At 36.8% G+C, this 21,793-nt stretch overlaps 1 long non-coding RNA gene across 2 annotated transcripts; it reads left to right on the top strand.

Annotated features, from left to right (window-relative positions):
* The first annotated feature begins 4,247 nt into the window (after positions 1-4,247).
* Positions 4,248-8,470, top strand: LOC128556957 (uncharacterized). 2 transcript variants are annotated; one of them, XR_008370940.1, is made up of 4 exons: positions 4,248-4,292; positions 6,126-6,228; positions 6,570-6,968; positions 8,355-8,470. It is a non-coding gene; the product is annotated as an uncharacterized LOC128556957 (long non-coding RNA). The 2 variants fall into 2 exon arrangements; XR_008370939.1 differs by having other exon boundaries at positions 6,570-6,982.
* The last annotated feature ends 13,323 nt before the right edge of the window (positions 8,471-21,793 follow it).

Genomic DNA, 21,793 nt, shown 5'->3' with positions numbered 1-21,793 from the left:
ATATTTGGTTTTAGCTCCATAACTTCTATGTGCCTGGAAGGGTTTTATTACTAAATGGATTTTATTCAAACTTAAAATAGTTGTTCAACATCATCACCCATATCATATGACACAAGGGGCCATAACTCTTGCACCAATATTTCATAAATTATGCCCCCCTTTTTACTTAGAATTTCAGGTTAAAGTTTTGATACACTTTCACTTTATCTCAGTTATTGCTAAATGGATTTATCACCCACATCATGTGACACAAGATGCATAACTCTGACACCAATTTTCATGAATTATGTCCCCTTTTACTTAGAATTTAAGGTTAATTTTGATGCATTTTCACTATATCTCAGTTATTACGAAATGCATTTGATTCAAACTTGAAGTAGTTGTTCCACATCATCACCCACATCATATGCCACAAGGTGCATAACTCTTGCACCAATATTTCCTGAAGTATGACCCCTTTTTGCTTAGAATTATACTTATATAGTGTTTTGATACACTTTATCTGTACCTCTCTTATTATTTGACATTTTTAACACAGACTCAAGCTATTGTGCAATATTTATCCACCATTGGAGTCATTAAACACTTCAGTGAAAGTTCGACTTTGACTACAAACCACCAATTTTTTATGTAGTTATGGCCCCTTTCCAACTTAAAATTTGCCAAACTCATGGTTGCCGGACAATAACTCACGAAAGGCTTGACAGATTTAAATAAATTTTGGTACACAGGTGTAACATCATAAAATACAGGTCAAGTTTGATTTAAATTGCACCTTCTTGTGGCCATGTCTTTCTTATGGTTGCCATTCTTCTGTGACAAGACCGTATTTTGGGGGTATTCGTCACTCCTGTGACAGTTCTAGTTATAACAGTAGCTAGATCTGGGATTTTATATTCGGCTCACGTGGAATTTTCAAGGTCGGATCACACTTGGCGCTTGCGCGATCTGGCAAAATCCACTCGAGCCGAATACAGCATCCCAGGTCGAACTACTATTAAAATAACCCTATTTTATTGATAGAAATACCAGTATGATTACCTGCCGACAACAGAGTCTTATATGTTGAGCAATCTCGAGAGTGCGTACGCTAACTGAGGAACCTTAAATTGTACCTGCTCAATCTTGAGATTGTGCATATCCATAGATTGGGCACAGACACTTGGGGTCAGGACCCCCCCCCCCCTCATCTCTCTCCTCCGCCCCAACAATGTACTTACTCGCTTCTCCCTCTTGTTTACACCCTTTTGTGAACATTAGCGTCGTTCAATTTTTGTTGATGACCGTGATTGTATTGACTCGTGTGTAACTTGTGCGATTGTTTGTTTTTAGGAATCATAGCAATGATGTCGGGACGTTTTTATCTAATTTCTCGCAGAATTCATATAAATCTTTAAAGCTATTCACTATGTTCGTACTCATCTATACTCGAAATGTGTTCGAAACACGAGTACATGCATTGTAAAAGGTTAATAAGACTCACGGTTCACATGTTTGACCTGTTATAAATATAGATTCTGGATCAGTTTTACATATAAATATCTTGAAATTTGTACTAAAACCGACCTTGTGGTAAAATTCTAACATTTAATTTTAAACAGTTCCTGCGATTTATCTGAATATCAAAACGGGCCTTATTTTCGTGAAACATCTTTCTTTTTAGTTTTGGCTTTATGCTTCGTGAAACAGACTCAATGGTAGAAATAATAATGACAAAATTAAAGCTGGAATCAAACTGCCCCGGGTGGGCTTGCGGATAAGTTCCGAATTCCCATCTCCGGATTGCTCCGGATGTGTAAGAAAAAGGTGGATTTGTTTCCGCTATAAATTTCTATTGCAATCGTAACAGAATCTTAATTGACCTTATTAAAACCGTAATAGCTCGTATTTTTTGACCACAGTGATTGTCTTCCGGACTGTTACGATTTTTTAAGATCTGTTACGATCTTTTCAGAACTGTTACGGATTAATTACGGATTCCTTACGGATATATTATCCGTGGCAAAATTTTGAGCATGTTCAAAACTTCGCACCCTTGCCCACGGATGCCCCCGATTTCTGAACGGATACATCGGATGACTTACGAATGAGTTAGGGTGACAACGGATGTGTTGCGGATGCTGCCCGGAACTCATCCGCAAGCCCATCCGGGGCAGTGTGATTCCAGCTAAAGCTAGAATCACACTCCCCGGATGGGCTTGCGGATGAGTTCGGGATATCATTCGTAACGCATCCATAGAACTCCTAACTCATTCGTAAGTCATCAGGAGTATCCGTTCAGAAATCGGGGGCATCCGGGGGTAAGGGTTCGAAGTTTTGAACATGCTCAAAATTTTGCCACGGATAATATATCCGTAAGGAATCCTTGATAAATCCGTAACAGTTCTGAAAAGATCGTAGCAGATCTTAAAAGATGGTAAGAGTAGGAAGACAATCACTGTGGTCAAAACATACGAGCTATTACGGTTTTATTCCATTTCTAATAAGGTTAATTAAGATTCTGTTACGATTGCATTAGAGATTTATAACGTAACAAATTCGCAAAACCCATTTTTTTCTTACACATCCGGAGCAATCCAGAACTCATCCGCAAGTCCATCCGAGTCATGTGATCTTAACAAACGCTAAAAATCACCCGAGTTAATTATCAATCGTATAAAATCAATGTTAATATGTTTTATGCCTTTAGACAGTATGTCAAAATTACATGTACTTCACTGTACAATACTTTGTCAATTTTTGTTTGTTTGTTTATTTTTGTTGTTGTTGTTTGTGTGTGTGTGGGGATCTTATGCCATTTTTAAACAGTATTTCATTTCAGTTGGACAGTCAGTTTCCTGGATTTCATACTAGTTTAAACTTTATCTCCAAAAGTAACTGCTACGATCGCTCGGTACATAAATCCCCTCACAGGTCTATAAACACTATGCAGACCTATTCCTCGAACAATAACTATAACTTATTCACCGCTTCGTAAAATCATCCCTACAGTAACGTTGCAATTGTACGCTTGCCTTATCTTTGTCACGTGCCATTGGCACTTTTGTACCTGTTAGATCATCTTAATAAAATCTGTCAAAAAAACTCTTTTTAGCTCGTCTGATCTTTGAAAAATAAATTATGTGGTATTGTCGTCACTTGATTGTTGGCGTCAGCGTTGATTAATTGTTTTATTTAGGTCCACCTTTTCTCAAAAACCATAAGAGCTGCAGCTTTGAAACTTTGCACACTTGTTTATCATTAGTTGACTGTGTAGGCCAAAAACGATAACTCTGATATGCATTTTGTCAGAATTATGGCCCTTTTTGTACTTAGAAAATCTGAACTATAACTATTTTCCTGGTTAAAATTCTTGTTTAGGTCCACCTTTTCTCTGAAGCTATAAGAGGTACAACTTTGAAACTTTGCACACTTGTTTATCATGATTAGTTGACTGTGTAAGCAAAACACGATAACTCTGAGATATGCATTTTGTCAAAATTATGGTCCTTTTTGTACTTACAAAATCTGAGCTATAATTTTTTTCTAACATATTGTCCAGCACCACTTGCAGACGAGCGATGGCACCCGTAGGCGGTGCTCTTGTTTAAAAATTCTCAATAAGGAGAAAACCATAGGATAAGCAGGAGTGTGTGAGTAGGTATGCGCTAGGTTGAACTATTAATTTACTATTGAACCATGGTAACATTATATATTTACTGTAACATTTGAAACAAGATTATTTAGTTGTTTCCTATTTTGCAAAACTAGCACGCTATTTCCCTTAACTTAGTAAAAGAATGGCGTTTGTCGAAATATAATTTGAATTTCATGTCCGTCATATGTTATGCAGAACGCTAAGTCTATATCACCATACTTGTTTTTTCTCTGATGTGTGTTCTAAAGCCCACTTGGAATGAAGAATAATTCGTTCACGTAAATGAGCAATCTAGCAGTAAGCTTACAGTAGGTCGGTGGTTTACCACAATAAAGTCAGAAAATCCGAGTTTCCATTCGAACATAAAAAAATACTGAGAGACTTTTGGCTTCTTTCCACCATATGACTTAAATTGTGTTGGTGTTTTCGACGATACCAGACTAGAGCAACTTTGATAAGCGATAAGTAGCCACCTCAGTCTAAACCTGTCTACGGAAGATGTGTCAGCAGGTGTGGCTTAATGCCTGTTGACAGTCGAACACAACGTTTTGATTGGCCCGAGATATTAGCGAGGTAAGGCATTCCCTTGTGTATATAAAAAGAAGTTAGACGTGCAAATCACTAAAACAAGTGATAAGGAACAACGTAGAATCAGGTAATTCTATAGCTTTTCTATTTTATGCCTATTCCCATTTGACCCGGGCGCCTTGCGATAAATTAGTCTACGATTTTCTTTGCGGTTTTGGGGGAATCGTAAGTGGCAACGGGCTACGGCGTATGTGTTCACATTATATAGGAGCATCGTGCCATTGTTGTACAGGCTCTCGGGGAAGGTCAGGAGAAATCCGTACGGACGCTGCGCAGAGATTATACGGAAATCGTGCAATTTCAGTGCAGTTGCTGTGCAGTCTCCGCAAGCGTCCCACAGACATCGTACGACGTCCGTACGGCTTTCGTGCAGAGACTGCGGAGAAAATACGGTGACGGTGCAGCCGCCGTGACGTTATTGAGCATCCTAGTCCTCAGTGTATAAAGAGAAGGCCGCCGCATGTCAATATCCGTGCGATTTCACGGGTACAGCACGGGAAGCGAGCGGCAACCGTGCGGCAGCTGTGCGAGGGCGGTGCGAAGGTCCCACGAGTCCGTACGATTTCTTTTGGGTAACAGGTCCACGGACAATCGTGCGTTGGCTGCACGATCAGCGCACGGCCTCCTAACGATGCCCGTGCGGGGATTGTGCAATGCCACCTGCGACATGTCTACGGTCTTACGATTTTTTCAAATTTGACATAATGCTTAGTTCACATTTAGCCTGCAATGCGTCTGCGGAGCCCGTAGACTGTCCGTATCCTCTTTTCCGTCGGCCTTCGTGCGGAGGCAGGAGGTGGCAGTGCGATTTTCGTACGGATTCACGGGCGCCGCAGCCTCTACGATTTTGTTAAGCGAAAAGTTATACAAATTTGAAAAAATCGTAAGCCCTTTAGGCCGTAGCCATGTCGCAGGTGGCATTGCACAATGTCCGCTCGGGCATCGTTAGGAGGTCTTGCGCTGATCGTGCAGCCAACGCATGATTTTCCATGGACATGGTGCCAAAAAGAAATCGTACGGGGATTGTAGACTCGTGGGACCGTCGCATGGCCCTCGCACAACTGTCGCAAGGTTGCCGCTCGCTGCCCGTGCAGTACCCGTGAAATCGCATGGATATTGAGCAATCATCACGCGGCAACCCTACAGCGGCCGCACCACTGCCGTGCGGAGGCCTTGATATTTTTCAGATGGTTATATATATTGGCCATCTCCAGCATGTTTTCATTATTCTTCTCCGCATAGTCTCTGCACGGAAGCCGTACGGGCGTCGTACGATTTCCATGGGAAGCTTGCAGAGACTGCACGGCAACTGCCCTGAAATTGCACGATTTCCATATAATCTCCGCGCAGCGTCCGTACGGATTTCTCCCGGCCGTCCCCCGAGAGCCTGTACAAAAAACGGCACGATGCTCGTATATAATGTGAACATATACGCCGTAGCCCGTAGACACCTACGAGGCCCCCAAAACCGCAAGGAAAATTGTAGACTAATTTATCGCACGGCGCCCAAGTCAAATGTAAATTAGGCATAAGTTACAATTATGGATACTTTTAGTTTTAATGTTAGCCGATGTTTCATTAAAAACATTTGTTACAAGATTAAAAGGTCTTAATATCCTGTTGAAATTATTACAATATTATACTTTTCTACAAAACGTTACATATATAAAAACTTTCCATATGTTAGGCTATGTATATTCATCTATAAATTTATGTAAAATTGAATTACTGTTCCAAGGTTTGAAGATTTACGAAAAAATACCACAAGCCGTTTTTGCATCAAAATAATGTTGATACATTATGTTTGAATATGCATTTACAATTATGTTTACCTTTTGAATGCGTATTTGATGAAATTATTTTCAGCCTCGTTTTCACAAAAAAACACACCTATTTTCAGCATTCCAAAATGAAGGCTGTTTACATTTTCCTCACCTTTGCGACAGTGTTTGCAGGAAAACAGCAGAAAAGACTGATTGATCCAGTGAAAAATGGATACGAAGGTAATACAGGTTTCTCCTATAACATCCGACAGCTACGTTTTTTTTGTAAAACTGGATTTATTGCAATTCGTACTGCAATATCACTTTTATGTTTTATTGTAAACAATTCTACCCGTACCTGAAATAACGCACAGAGCGGCACCTTGCATCTTCCTCCACCATCAAAACCTGGAAAGTCGCAATATGTCCTGTTATTGTGTCGGTGTGAGGTTAAATAAAAATTGCATCTAATTCGTAGATGTTGAAATTAGCTTTGGACAATTCATGTTATGGACATATTTATTTTCGCCTATTTTACAGTAATGAGTAATTCATTTTTTACTCGGCATTTACCTTTACAGCCCGGTGCGCAGAAATCCTAGCTTTGAATCAAAACCACTGCGGTATAGCTGGGTTATGGACAAATCAATTGAAATCTGTCATGGAATTCACGTGTATGGATGGTCATCTCAGTGGTCGTTACAATACTGCAGTCGGGTATGCAGATGATTACTACAACTTAACCGGAAAGTATACCATGTCTGGTCCAAATGGTGCTGACTGTGTTATGGGATGGGTTGTAACCTACAACAACAAAGTATTTGGAAATTCCAACTCAACGTGTGCGTGGTCGGGCATACATTATGGACATGAGCATATAATTCGCACCCACTGGGTACTTACCCATTGGCGTCCATTGGCAGACACATGGCAAACAACAACTATCAACCATGACGACTTTGTTAGCTTATGTTAATACGGTATATACATAAAGGTAGTTAGTATCATATAAGCATCAGCTTTACATAGTTGATCTAAAGATAGTATGTTCAACTTTGTTTCCTGTGCTGCATAATGTAACATTCCTATTTTATTAATTCAACGTCTCTTCATGAAGTGACTAAAAAGACAACTTATGAATGAATCTGATAAAATTAGAAGAAAATTCACCTTTAATGAGTTAGCTTTGTTAGTAAGAAATGGTCTTCTGTTTATAAAACACATTTTGTAAATTAAAAACGAATGGTGATTTTGAGAAAACTCAAATCTGTTCAAGGTAAAATATGAACAATACCAGGAGCTATTTGCAGTATATGTGACAAAATAAAACAAATTTGGTAAATACAACAGTGTGTACAAACATTTTGTGCATTATGGTATTAGTTAGAACCAACTTATTGCGTTTTTACTATATCTAGCACAAATGATTTATACACAGAGGAGCATTAATGCCAGTTGTGTGTTATTTATCAATTCGAGATTTTGAGGTACTAATCCTTACTCTAAACTTCGAGAAACGTGACTCGAAATTACGACTTAGAAGCTAGACAGTTCGAGTGCGTTAGACAAAATTTCGACTAATTAACTCCAACTTACGACTTACTTACTCGAAATATCGAAGTGCATTACTTGTTTTTTGACCCCTTATTTGTAAACTTTGAACGACTCAATATGTAAATGTGTTAGTTTGGCATGGCTACGTACTTCTCCTAAACACCTGAGCTTGGAAGTAATTATATTGAATTTGAGATAGAAAATAATGTAAGGTTGAAACATAAATCAGTACATCATATATGGTATTTGTAGCTTGTAGAGACTTGAGCAAGAGTCAAAACGTAACACATTATCTGCATAATATTATAAAGGTCGAATGTCTCATAAGTTTTCGCATATACCTCTATGTCGATTAAATCAGAATCACGCTGAAACGCATGTATTATTTTTGCAAAATAAACATGATTTTGTTTAAGCGATTGTATTAAATGAGTAAAAGTGATAAATATTTTATAGAATGATTTCAATAATATATGCGTTTCAGTTTGATACTGATTTAGCCGATAAAAGCGACACAAGACAAATCTCTATTTAGTTAAACTTTGAGATGGACCTGTATTTAAAATTTCAGTAGTCTTCATACATGTGCGACTAATCTTGGAGTTACTCCAGATTAAATTTCGACATACTAAGTCATAATTTCGAGTTACTTATCTCGAAAATTCGAGTTAGTAAAAAAACACGCACCTAACTCTCTTACTCTGCTCTGCTCTCTCGTTCACAAAAAGTATGAGAAGAAATTAAAGGATAAAGATGAATATGCTTTCGTCAAAGGAGTATAAATAATTTTTCAATATTTCTTTATGTTTCAGGTCAGACAAAACCAGAAAAACAGAAATTTACAAACATGATATCAATGAAAACAGAAGGAAAACAGTTTGATTGAATTTGTGTTGTACACATAAACAATAAAATTTTATTTCATATACTCTCTTAGTTGGTCAGACAAACTATATCATGTTGTAAAAAGATGTGTGCTCTGTATTAAATCCTTTTTAAAAATATTATTTTATTTTGTTTGGTACGAAATGTTGAAGCATGCTATCGACTGGACTTTCACGTGGATGTTTTCCTTTTGCAAACTGCTTGTGACTCTGTAATGATTTGCTGCCTGAAAAGACAGGGGTCGAAAAAATGGTGCAATAAATGATTACTTTAACTTAAAAAAAATAAATTGAACAAAACATAATAGGAAACAAATACAATGTACGCTTTCTATAGTTCGTTTTTGAGGTCAGCGATGTTTTTGTACTTTAAATAATAGAACGGTCCGTTATTTAGGTAATGTTATTTAGTACGATTAGCGGTTCTTACCTAAATAAGGCAAAGTAAATCATGTCGATTTCCCTATTCGGTAGATGAGTCTATAAATTGAACTCTCAAACGTCAAATTCAAAATATATTGCAAAAAGAGTTGTTTAAATCATGTTAAGCGTAATCCTTTATCATTTTTGTCCATTAATTTGATTAAATATCGTGATGTTTCCATTTCGCAGTAAAACAAGAATGGTTTTACTGTTACTTTAACTCGCTGTAATAAATTTATTGTGTAAATTGTGGTGTAACTGTAGGGATAACCCATTATTTTCGTGTTATAACATTTGCAGAATCCCGATGGATTCTACTGATGTTATAACATGGAACAATCGTGCGTAAACGCTATTCTGGCATAAGATGTGTAAACACTAAAATACGGATATATTGTGCATTAAAAGATCATTAAATGTTTACGAACTGCGCGGGAATTTCAGTGTTGTATGATCACGTTGACACTATTTCCTTTTTTAAATGTCCGTTATTGGACCTTAATACGTTTAAGCTTGGTTACGTAACGCGCATGTGTAGAAAGGTGTGTTAACAGCGCATTAGCGTGAGAATCTCTCCGTTTACACAAATTTAATCATGTTAAAGCACCCTCTGAGAATAACAAAAACAGCAGTTCTTTTGCTAAAATATTCGTTAATGATCTGCGATGTTCAAGCTTAAAATCCTGGATCAGTTTGTAGGTGTAGCAACAGTGCGGCTACATTAACCTATCAAATTCAAACATAATTCAATCAAATAAGTCTAAAAATAAACTATTACGGTTTATCTCTTTAAAGTGATATTTTTTTTAATCAACGAGAGGTGGAGATTTCAGCAGATTCAATAGTCATTAACCGCCTCACTGACCATCAGGTTCAACGGTTAGACGGTGTCATCAACATCATGTTCATCTTCATCAATCTCATCATTTTCATTACTTTATCATAATCACTACAACCATCATTTCAATAATCATCATCATTACCATCATCCAAACAAAGAACATTATTTTCTTAACAAAACTGCGTGTATAACAAAGGTTTTGTTGTTTATATACTAAAACAACATTTCGGGGTGTTTACGAGCTCCGGGCAAATCATGAAAATTATAATACTGATGAAAAACTAATGCTTATGATTATGATGACAGAGTAAATGGCAATGACGTAAGTTGCAGCTTGATTAAAACATCCATGTGACCATTCATTTTCTTCCCGCTTCATTCAGTTTGTATGTTATACGTGCAAAAACACAGGAAGGTAGAAATAAATCTTACATAAAAAAAACTTACTGTCGCGATATATTTAATCTTATTTAGAGTAAAGAACATGTACAATAATGATCATAATAAAAGACGTGTATGAAATAAAAAGATTATTAGTTTTGCATGGAGCAAAATTCACTCTTTCATTCCTGGTCTGATATTACGCTCCTTATAAAAATAAAAAGAAAGCAGACAGATAAAAAGAGTTCATAATGATTTTCCGACATGTCAACGAGCGTAACCCGAGTAACTGTATGATTCTTTTGGTTTTATGTTGTAGAGTTGACATTCTTCTGCTCATTCAGTGTTAAAAGATATAAATGTGCATATCTAATTTGTCTCCCACAACTCATCCGACACCACAGGGTCGGATTTACACCAAACTTCAAAAGATTGAAATTTGCCAAACCTAGTTGTGCATTTCGTCGGCATTTTCCTATTGTGATTATCAGCGTTGTTATGGCCCTTGATTCAGCAAATTGTATGATGATTTGCCCCCTTCTATTTGGAGAATTTACACCTATAACCTTACAAAAGTGGTCAGTGCCAAGCCTTATTGTGCATATTGTCAACATGTTCCGGTTCAGCGATTTTCAGTGAAGTTATGGCCTTTCATTTGTCATTGCATCTGCTGTGACACCACCAGAAAGAATTATTAACTGAAAACAATCATGGATTTCTTTAGATTAAAGAAACCGCGCACGAGTTAGATACACATTCAACGACGCTTCAGTTGCAAGTATGCTTAAAGAGTGAGCGGTGTTTATCGTACAATGTGTTATCAAATAATTATCCGATTTTAAAAATTTTATTATCAAAATGATTGATGACCTTTGAAAATGGTGTTGACGAAACATAACAAAAATTCAAGATGGCTTCTACTTTTCTGCCAAACAAAATGGATCCTGAATCAATCAGAAATTGCATTTGTTTTGCCCGAGCAGATAAATTGGCACAGAAAATCCTGTATTGGCTGAAATGCAGCAACGTATTGCCGACTTTATCATGACATATAGTATAGTAATACGTCATATTACTTTCAAATTGTTAATTAATAAAATTTCATAATGCATCATACACCACAATATTATGCTCAGGATTTGTTTATTATAACAATGTAATACATTTCTGGAATTAAATTTCATTTTTATTTCTTACTCATAATGTGTTAAAAGGTTTAAAGGGTTTTATGCATATTTTAGACATTTTTAGAATTATGATTGCCTCTGCACCTTTCTTTACATTTTATGTTATCATTTTCAATTAAATTGGTTTTGAATAATATTCTACATTTATCTCATTCCAAAGTGCAATATATAGAACTATTATATCTTTGAGTAGCTTTGAAACAAATTGTAAAAGTTGGAAATTAAAAGTAAATGTCAATAAGACAAAAAATATGACATTCAGCAAAGGAGTAGAAGAAATAATAATTTTATTCATACATATGAAAATGATAAAATTTTAATTACATAGGAATAGTTTTCTCTAGTAATGGCTCTTTGATTATTCTTTTGTTGTTGTTTGGTTTAACGTCGCACCGACACAATTATAGGTCATATGGCGACTTTCCAGCTTTGATGGTGGAGGAAGACTCCATGTGCCTCTCCGTGCATTATTTCGTTACAGGCGGGCACCTGGGTAGAACCACCAACCTTCCGTAAGCCAGCTGGATAGCTTCCTCACATCAAGAATTCAACGCTCCGAGTGCGGCTTGAAACCATAACGATGAGGGGCAAGTGATTTGAAGTCAGAGACCTTAACCACTCGGCCACGGAGGCCCCCCTCTTTTATGAATGCCACTAAAAATTATATGGTAATTGGTTTGTTGTTTTCTGTTACTAAACATTTAGAAGTGCCTGTAAAAATTATGTTCACTCTTTTTTATTCGTATGTTGCTGCTATCTTAAATTACTCGTGTGAGGTTTGGGGTTTTATAAAGGCAAATTTTCTTAAACGAATACATAGAAAGAGAATAAAATGGCTTTTACACTGGCCGTCATAGAAATGTAGAAAGAAGTTAGAGTAAATGTATCCTTTGCGAAAGGAATGATTTAGAGGATGAGTACCATTTTGTTTTAATATGTCCAGCGTAAAGTGTTTTATGACAGCATTTAGTCCCTCGGTATAACTATAAACATCCAGATATTATCAAATTCATTGAAGTGTCAACACAGAAAATGTCAATATTTTAAAGAAACTAGCTTTCGATTGTATGAAGGCATTCAAACAGAGGCAATTTAACTTCAACAAAATGACTGTATAAGTATGTTTTGATTATTTTTATTTTGAGTGTTGTTTGAATGTATTTTTTTAATATGTATGGTATAATGGTTTGCATTTATGCGCATGTATGTACATTGCAATTTGTTAATTTGACGATTATTATGTTCTAGTCAATATATGTAAATAAATATTTCTTCTGTTCTTGTAATCAAGTTTCGTATTACATTTCAATAAAATAAATACATACAAACGGGGACGCATTTAGCGGAAAACTTTAACGTTGTATTGAAGACGGTTAATGACTGGAACATGATATGACACTTGATCGTATTTAAGTTTTAGACACTGAAAACAACATTGTATTCATTACATTAAATAAAGTTATATAAGAGTACATATCTGGAACGTTTCGGAAATTTAATACTTTAGGCATGATATTGTGCGTTTTAATCGACCTGGCGGGCGGGGTTTCGCGGTGGTCCACTGCATTATTGTGCAGGATATATTCAGTGGCCATCTACCATACATTGTAACCAATGTAGATGTTGAATTTTAGTCGATTACGGAATTAAACAATTATATTGCTCTACATATTTTGCTCAGTCAGAGATTAACTCCGCCCCGCCAGGTCGAATAAATCGCATAATAGTATTCAAGATTGTTTCACTGAATAGATCATTGTATTTATAACGTTAGATGAAGTTTTCAGTTTCGAAGTGCTATAAATTATACACCCGCCCCCACCCCAACACCCTTCGAAGAAGCCGGGATATATTGCTTTGCACATGTTGGTCGTGACGGTCGGTCAAGCGAACGGATTTCGCTCAATAACTTACCCAGATCATTCAAATTGGTAGCATGATTGTGTTTATGAAATAGATGACACTTATTGTTTTGGCGATCAATAGGTCAAAGGTCAATGTCACAGGGATCAGAACTTTGAAAACGGTTTCCACTCAATACCATGAGAAGAACTTGACCCAGAACATTCGAACTTGATAGCATGATTGGGAATATTAGGCAGATGACCTCTATTGCTTTAATTTATGTTCATAAGTTAAAGGTCAAGATCAAAAGAGGTACGAAACTTGAAAACGGTGTCTGCTCAGAAACTCTAGAACCACTTGACCAAGAACATTCAAACTTGATAGCGTGATGTGACAGGATGGTCGAACAGGAAACAGAACCTATTTGAACAATTCAACACTCAGTACATTATTGACAAGTTTATTTTACATGAATGAATATTTACAAATGAGCAAAGAAAAAAATAATGAAGAAAGGAAAAAAAATGAATGACGGGCTCTTTTCCTATGATAGAGTTCACAGGTACAGATGTTTCAGTCTGAGATCTCTTATAACGTGTCCACAGTGACGTTACAGATGTTACAGTCTCCAATCTCCAATAAAATAGCACGTAAAAAAATTACATGACTTAAATAATGTCCCATCAGATCGCGAAGAAGTTGACCCCATTCTGGCTCCCCAGATCCGGTGTTTGTATCACTGAGCTATCTCAGTTAGGTACAGAGATAAAAAAAAACCCTGGTGGTTAAGGCACAACCATGGAGCTAAGATCCTTAGCTCTGGGTAATCACATCCAGGCGAGATACGTTGACCACGCGTATATCACTTCTGGGACGTTACATTACCGGGAAATATGTCGTCCGGTGGAAGAAGCTAAAATATATAACATATGGTAAGTACTATAGCAAATACAAATAAAAGCACAAACCGCTATGTTGGGTACAACATACCTCTGCGTAGGCTACCATAAATAATACGTGCCAGTAATACAACAAAGTATACGTGCAATTAAGTTCATACGTCACTTGAATACAATACGTCACTTAGTATTTCTATCAATTCTCTAGTTAATTACTTACTGGACTAACTAAAGTTAAAGCATGATAAAGATGTGAGAAGATAATGATGACAAATCATATAAGTACAAATTCCTTTATAGACAAGAGAATAATTAACTGCAGCTATTATTCACAACAACAAATTAACGTAATGCAATAGCCGGTAGGAACGATAACTCTGTATTCTCGACTACCATGTAGAAAACGAACAACTTGATGGTTATGCACCACACACGTACACAATAGCTTTAAATTGAAATTAAATATTGAATATACGGTACCATACTTGTCAAACCATACATTTATAGTATAACATACGGTGCTGAGATACAGAATGATAACGTATATGGAAAAATACAATGCAGTACCGGCGTTCCATAGGGTACAACGAAAAATTTGACAAATATGGTTTATGTGACAAGCACTTACTAAACATTATGTTGCAAAACTTTCAATATAAATTTGACACCTAATACAAGTGAAACATCCTAGATTCCTCTTTCGAGATAAATAATTTTTGAAAGTCAGAAAAACTTCATTAAAGACACGTCACGGCTGAGATAGTTTAGCATTATTACAATACACAGTCGGTATTGAAATTGTGTTTCCAATACATGTGCTCATTAGATAAATCCTCAATATCTATGTGAAAATAAGGGATGTGTTTTGTATGATTGCAACACTGAATTGCTCTAATTACTGACAAATGACTGAAACTGAAACAATAGGAAGACAGTGAGGTAACAATATATTCTTTTATTGTTTTAATGTATGAGTTGTAAGCTACAATAAAGAATACCCATTTTATTAAAATCAAACTGGAAGTTAGAAATAACAGAAAAAAAATAATTAGGTCATGAGTCATCATATACCTGTCAAAATTTATCATTAGTTTTCACGAGCTGTCAAAATTATTTTTATCTCTCTATTCTGCAAATGCATTGTTTTTGAAAGTATCTTGGACGGATATTGTAGTGTGTAGCTTACTTTACATTCCACATTAATATTTGTGCTTGAAGTTGCTTTGTTGAGCTCACCGACGTCACATATGAGCGTCTATTGTTTTAGTTTATTGTCTGTTATAAAGGTACCAAATCTCAATATTAAGATATAAGAATTGTTCCTTTCTGGTAGACAAAGGAAACTATTTGGTTGAATCATAATATAACAGTTTTTGGAAAGAACTGAATATTCTTTGGTTTTTTGTTATTCACCGGAAATTCAAAAAGTGACATCACCTTAAATTAGCCTGACAACTCGAAACCAGCTAATAGCTTGCAGAAAAGTAGACTTTTTTTACAAAATTCTTTAGAATAAACAAAATCTTACTAAACGAAACCACAATTCAAAAATAATACAAAAACTAACTAAAGTTCTTAACTCGGTGGAGCAAAAATAATTTCTGCAAAGAACAGACCAGAGTAAAATAAATAATTTTCAAAAGTCAGAAAAATTTCATTAAATTAACCACAATTCAAAAATAATACAAAAACTAATTAAATTTCTTACCTCGGTCGAGCAAAATAATTTCTGCAAATAACAGACTAGAGTGACATTCTGTCAGTCGATACTGTGGTGTGCGCTATGCATATCTAGACTTGTCAATACGTATGTTTTGTCCAGCCAAAATATTGATTTTTGCACGTGAATCACGACAGAGCTATTGTGTATTCACGCGCGAAAGTAAATTGTACAATTTAAGACCCGTCACAGTGGTTTGGGGGATAAATACATAAATGGCTGATGTTTCAAAATTAAAACCGAATTTATGCACAGGATTCTAAACGTTAAATCTGACAATTGACCTCAATATCTAAAAAATAAAACAGACAGATGATGCAATAACCTGTCTTTCTACTTTAGATACTTGGAGGCCTGTATGTCAGTTTTGTTATGTTGCTATGATGGAGTAATATATAGAACGACAACGATTGTGCTCTAACTATATCTAATGTGTAGTAGTTCCTTGCTAAACTCAAGTGAGGCCCAGACAAAGCATGCAATACATTATATAGGTGAAAGGCACACAACTTTTCCAGGCTTGCTGGATCAGGTTACTATATACATACTTTTACATCTCTCCTATTAAGTAAACAACATATACATATATAATTATTCATAATAAATAAATCAACATCTCATGACACATTTCTATCAATAAGATCCATTATACAGCTATTCAGGCTGATTGATTCATTGATCTGTAATGATCAGTTAGAAACAAATTTTCTCCAAGATTAAATAGTCATTACAAAATGTACTTCCTTTTACAAATGACCCTTACCCTGTAATTACCATTGTCCATGAACTTGGGTTGTAAATTAACGATCATTAAGTTCATCATAGTCATTATCACCTGACTACCAAATCATGTAGATATACTGATTCAATTATCCTTGGTGTCACTGTTCTTCCGGACCTGTTAACATTTCTGTTTGAATCTGTACTTGGAAAGGTATTCGCAGGGACCTGTGAACTACTTGCTTCTTTGATTTCAGACATCAAAGGTATTTCCTCTGTATAAGAGGGTGTTTGTATTTCAGGATCTAGAGCACCTGTTTCCGGACTGCGTTCATTAGACCTGTCATTGTGCCTTTCAGTTACAACTGCTGGTGCCAAGTTTTATTCAGCTGTTGTATCCGAGCTGTTTGACCTATACTAAGAGGCTCTAGGGATTTTGTCTGCCTGTCATAGTAAGATTTCCCCTTCCCTTGCTAATCTTATTTTTTTCCTGACCAGATCCGGGGGTATAATTTTTGGAGTGAGATTATCTCTTAAGGTGGATAGTACAGACCTCAGTTGTCTTCCCATAAGCAATTGGGCAGGGGAGAGACCTGATTCTAGAGGGGTTGTTCTGTACTCTAAAATTCTATTAGTGGATCCCTTTTACTTGCCTTTGCTTTTGTCAGAATTTTCTTGCAAATAGAGACATATTTTTCAGCTAGACCGTTTGACTTATGGTATGGGCCACAGGTTTCATGCTTAAAGTCCCATTTCCTTGCAAAATCTGCAAACTCCTGTGAGCTATAACAGGGCCCATTGTCAGATATAACCCTTTCACTTTTTCCCCATCTGGCCATAACCGCCTCGGTAGCCTAGTGGTAGAGCGTCCGCTTCGAGTGCGGGAGGTCGTGGGTTCGATCCCCGGCCGCGTCATACCAAAGACGTAAAAAATGGTACTAGTAGCTTCCTCGCTTGGCGCTCAGCATTAAGAGGATAGTGCTAGGACTGGTCAGCCCGGTGTCAGTATAATGTGACTGGGTGGCATATCATGCCACGTGTCTACGGCGTGATATTCCAGTGAGGCAGCACTATAAAGTTGGGCATTGTGCTCACTGCTACAAGTAGACACCGTCGTTTATATGACTGAAAAATTGTTGAAAAAGACGTTAAACCCGAACACACACACACCATCTGGCCATTATAGCTTTCATTCTGTTATTAATGATTGTATGGCTCTTCATGTCTGGGATCTCTTTGACCTCAAAATACCTGCTGTAGGTATCAACTACAGTCGAATAGCTTTTATATTCCCAGGTGAATAGATCTGTACCTATGATCTGCCACGGGTAATCAGGCACTTATGTAGGGATCAATGGCTCTAAAGGATTTGAATTCATATGCTGCAGACAGATGCTACAATTATGTACCTACCATGTTTGTTATGTCTGCAGAAATACCTGTCAAAAACATCACATCAGCTGCCCTCCTACGACATTTTTCTACCCCCATATGACCCGTGAACTAACTCTAACATCTTTGATCTCATTACCTTGGGCATGAGTATTTTATTGCCCTTCATGATTAACCCATCAACAACAGCTAACTCATCTCTGTAGTTCCAATAATCATGAATTTGTGGCGGACAATGACTTTTGGCTTCTGGCCAACCCTGTAGTATAACAGAACTCAAAAGGGTCAATTGGCTGTCTTGATCAGTTAAGGAATTTATTTCTTGCATTTTTCTATCAGAGACTTGTAAACTTAAAATTACCATGTTCACTTGCAAGTACAAGTCCTCAGACAGTTCTGGGTATGTGCCTTCAAGAGTCTTCCTACTTAAGGTACCTGCAACAGGAATTTCCTTGCTAGGAACATGTTTAAGCACAATGTCATACCTCTGTAACTGAAGAAGCATGCGCTGCAAGCGAGCTTCGGCCGCAAACAGGGGTTTCTTAAAAATTTAAATCAACGGCAAATGATCAATTTGCAAATCAACCTTCCGACCATAAGTAAAATGGTGGAAGCGCCTACATACAAATATAATTGCAAACATGTCCTTCTCTAATTCATTTCGGAAGGGGTGAGAGACTTAGATGCATATGCAATTGGTTTTCCTTCTGAAGAAGGGAAGCCCCTAAACCTTTCTTGCTGACATCAACTTGCAAAGTCAGCGTTTTGCTATGATCGTAATAAGACAAGACATGACCTGGTTCTGTGATTATATCCTTAATCAATTGAAAATCAATTCAAACCGTGACAGGTAATTGACCATACCTAGAATAGTTTCAATTTCTGCCTTGTTGCGAGGGGGTTGCATTTCCTTGATAGCTGAAACCTTGGCTGGGTCAGGTTTGAGCCCCTCTGAAGTTAGTAAATGGCCAAAATAGTCAACCTTGGTAACCCCTACTACCAGTTTATCTTCATTGAACCTAACACCTTTTTGTAGAGATCTCTGCAAAACTAGCCTAAGCTTTCTCTCGTTTTCCCATACATAAGAATGTCATCCACTATGGCCACTACCCCATTTAACCCTTGAATTTCATCAATCTTACGAATGAATTCATCCACAGAAGAGCGCAAACCAAATTGAAGTCTTAGGTAACGATATCTACCAAACATAGTATTGAACGTACTAAGAAGGTATGATTGCTAAGTGAGTTTTAATGCCCAATAACCTGACCTTGCATCAAGTTTGTAACATATTTGGCCCCTGCTAGTTGCGGCAGAATGTCGTCTAGTTCTCATAGGATGATGAGGACGGAGGATGGCTTTGTTCAGGTCCTTCGGGTCAAGACATATTCTTATATGTCCCTGGCGTTTCTCTGCCACAACCATGGAGCTTACCCAGTCTGTAGGTTCGTTAACATTGACAACAACATCTAAACTTTCCATTCTGTCCTACTCCTGTTTGACTCTATCTTGTAATGCTACATAGACTTTACGGGGTGGGTGGACTACCGGTGGTACGGAGTGGTCAATGTGAAGAGTGCATTCTCCAGGGAAGAGTACTATACCCTTAAAACTTTTGAATGCTCTTCCAGTACTAACTTTTTTGTGAAAGGTACCTGATGGACTGGAGCTCAAGCCATGGAGGTGACGTAGTATCTACTACATGGAAAATAACATTCCCCTTATGTCCTAACCATGGGTGTATGCACTGGAGTGTTAATTTAAAACATCCCCTTAACTCCAGCTCACTCGCGTTCTATGCAGATAGCTTTGTTTTTGACTTTTCAAGGACTGACTTGGTGCCTAGACTTTGAAATATAGAAAATGGTAAAATGTTTATCTGACTGCCTGTATCAATTTTAAATTTTACACACTGTTTAGTAGGACCAACCTCTATCTCTGCAAATACCTGCCCATTTGTTACTTTGGATTCAACACAACAAATACATTTTCATTATCTGCGCTGTCCTCACATATTTCATGAACATTATATCTACACATTAATCCCAAATGGTTCCATTTTTAACATTTAAAGCACTGTTTTCCTTTTGCAGGGCAGAACTGAGTTATTCAGTGTGTTTTACCACAGTTCGGACAGCTGTAGGTGTACCTTAACTGCCTGACATATTGCCTTTAAGTTTTTCTTGTCATCGGCTGACAAAATTAATGTCCCATAGATATCTCGCTCGGCCTTTTTCTCCCATCCATAGTAACAAATATGTAATGTGTACAGTTCCTTCTTTTTCAACTAGAGGCCATTTAAAGATAAGTTCGCAGTGTTCCTGGAATTTTCTCCATGCCTCAGGCAGATTGCTACAGTTCCAGTCCATGTGTGGCGTTGGAATACCACAGATTCATCTTGCACAAATTAATTTCATCCGGTTTCAAATTAATTCATACGGAAAAATCCATGCAATATGCACATAAAGTTAAAAATTTCTTATCCTTTGACTGTGAATTCCCTATTTCTGACACCAAGTTATGTTACTATGAAGGAGTAATATATAGAACGACAACGATTGTGCTCTAACTGTATTTAATGTGTAGTAGTTCCTTGCTAAACTCAAGTGAGGCCCAGATAAAGCATGCAATACATTATATAGGTGAAGGGCACACAACTCTTCCAGGCTTCCTGTATCAGGTAACTATATACATACTATGACAAGTTTGGGACACTCGTCCCTCCTTTAAAAGACAATTTCTAATTTTCTTACATGAAAACAAAGTGACGTTATACAAAGAAAAACTGTCAGGGTCTGTACACCATATAATACAGCCACCTGTTTACACTCTACTCAGATAATCTGCACTCACATTTTCCCCTACCAGGAATTGCTCTAATACTGATCCTATATGGCTGCAGTGCCAACGCCCATCTCATCAACATGGAATTACTTAGTTCAACTTTCTTACTCAGCCTTTCTAAGTCTCTCTTGAACTTATGTTATGTCTCTAACTTCTTACATTCTGCGCTCTCTCTCTCTCTCTCTCTCTCTCTCTCTCTCTCTCTCTCTCTCTGCCTAGCAAACAGTAACTTCTGCTTTTCCATTTCTAACTTATCTTGTTCTAACTGGACTCCTAACTTACGTTTATATTCAATCTTTTCCTTCTGTAACGTAGATTCTGACTCTAATTATTTTCTTTTCAGCTTCTAATCTTTCTTTCTTTGCTTCTACTCTTTCTTTCTCTCGTTATTTCTCTGCTTCTACTCGTTCTTTCTCGCGTTCTTTCTCTGCTTCTACTCTTTCTCACTCTGCTTCTAATCTACTATGTCGTTCCTCACATTCTCTAGCTTGCTCTTCTTTAACAAATTTACGCAACTCTCCCCCTTCGTAACCAAACCCCTGTCCTACCTTCGCTAACTCCACTACATTAGACATGTTGAGATTATACTATGTCAACACAATATAACAGTACAGTACAACAGCAACTGTAGCAATTAAAAACACAAAATTATCTGCAAAACTTTGCTTTGACTACATACTGCAGGTAAGTATAGTTTTTTTGGGGGAAACAAATGAATAGACATAGTACTTGAGATCAATCAATTACCCAAATTATAATCCTACCTTGCATTTACCGTTACACCTGTATGACGAAAATTAAAAGGCAGAATGCAGTAACTGTGCAGTGAAAAACTTGGTGATAAGTCATTTCATTTAAATGTCCATTATCATGGTAAATATTGAAGAGTTTTTTCTTGTTTTTATATATAATGTGTGATATGGTATAAATAAATTTATAACTAAATTTCAGCTTTGTATTTGACAATTCTTTTGCATTGACATAAGTTCTTTCTGCAATAATCCAGTTATAATTGGGGATTAAATATTTATCAATGGCTAGACAGGTAGGACTATCTACACGAGCGAGTACATAGAAATTAAATAAGAAGTTTCAGAAAATCATCAATAACAAAT

The sequence above is a fragment of the Mercenaria mercenaria genome, chromosome 5 (assembly GCF_021730395.1).
Source record: "Mercenaria mercenaria strain notata chromosome 5, MADL_Memer_1, whole genome shotgun sequence".
Taxonomy (NCBI): Eukaryota; Metazoa; Mollusca; class Bivalvia; order Venerida; family Veneridae; genus Mercenaria; species Mercenaria mercenaria.
Note: the sequence above shows the minus strand (reverse complement) of the source record. Positions and strands in the feature narration are given on the sequence as shown.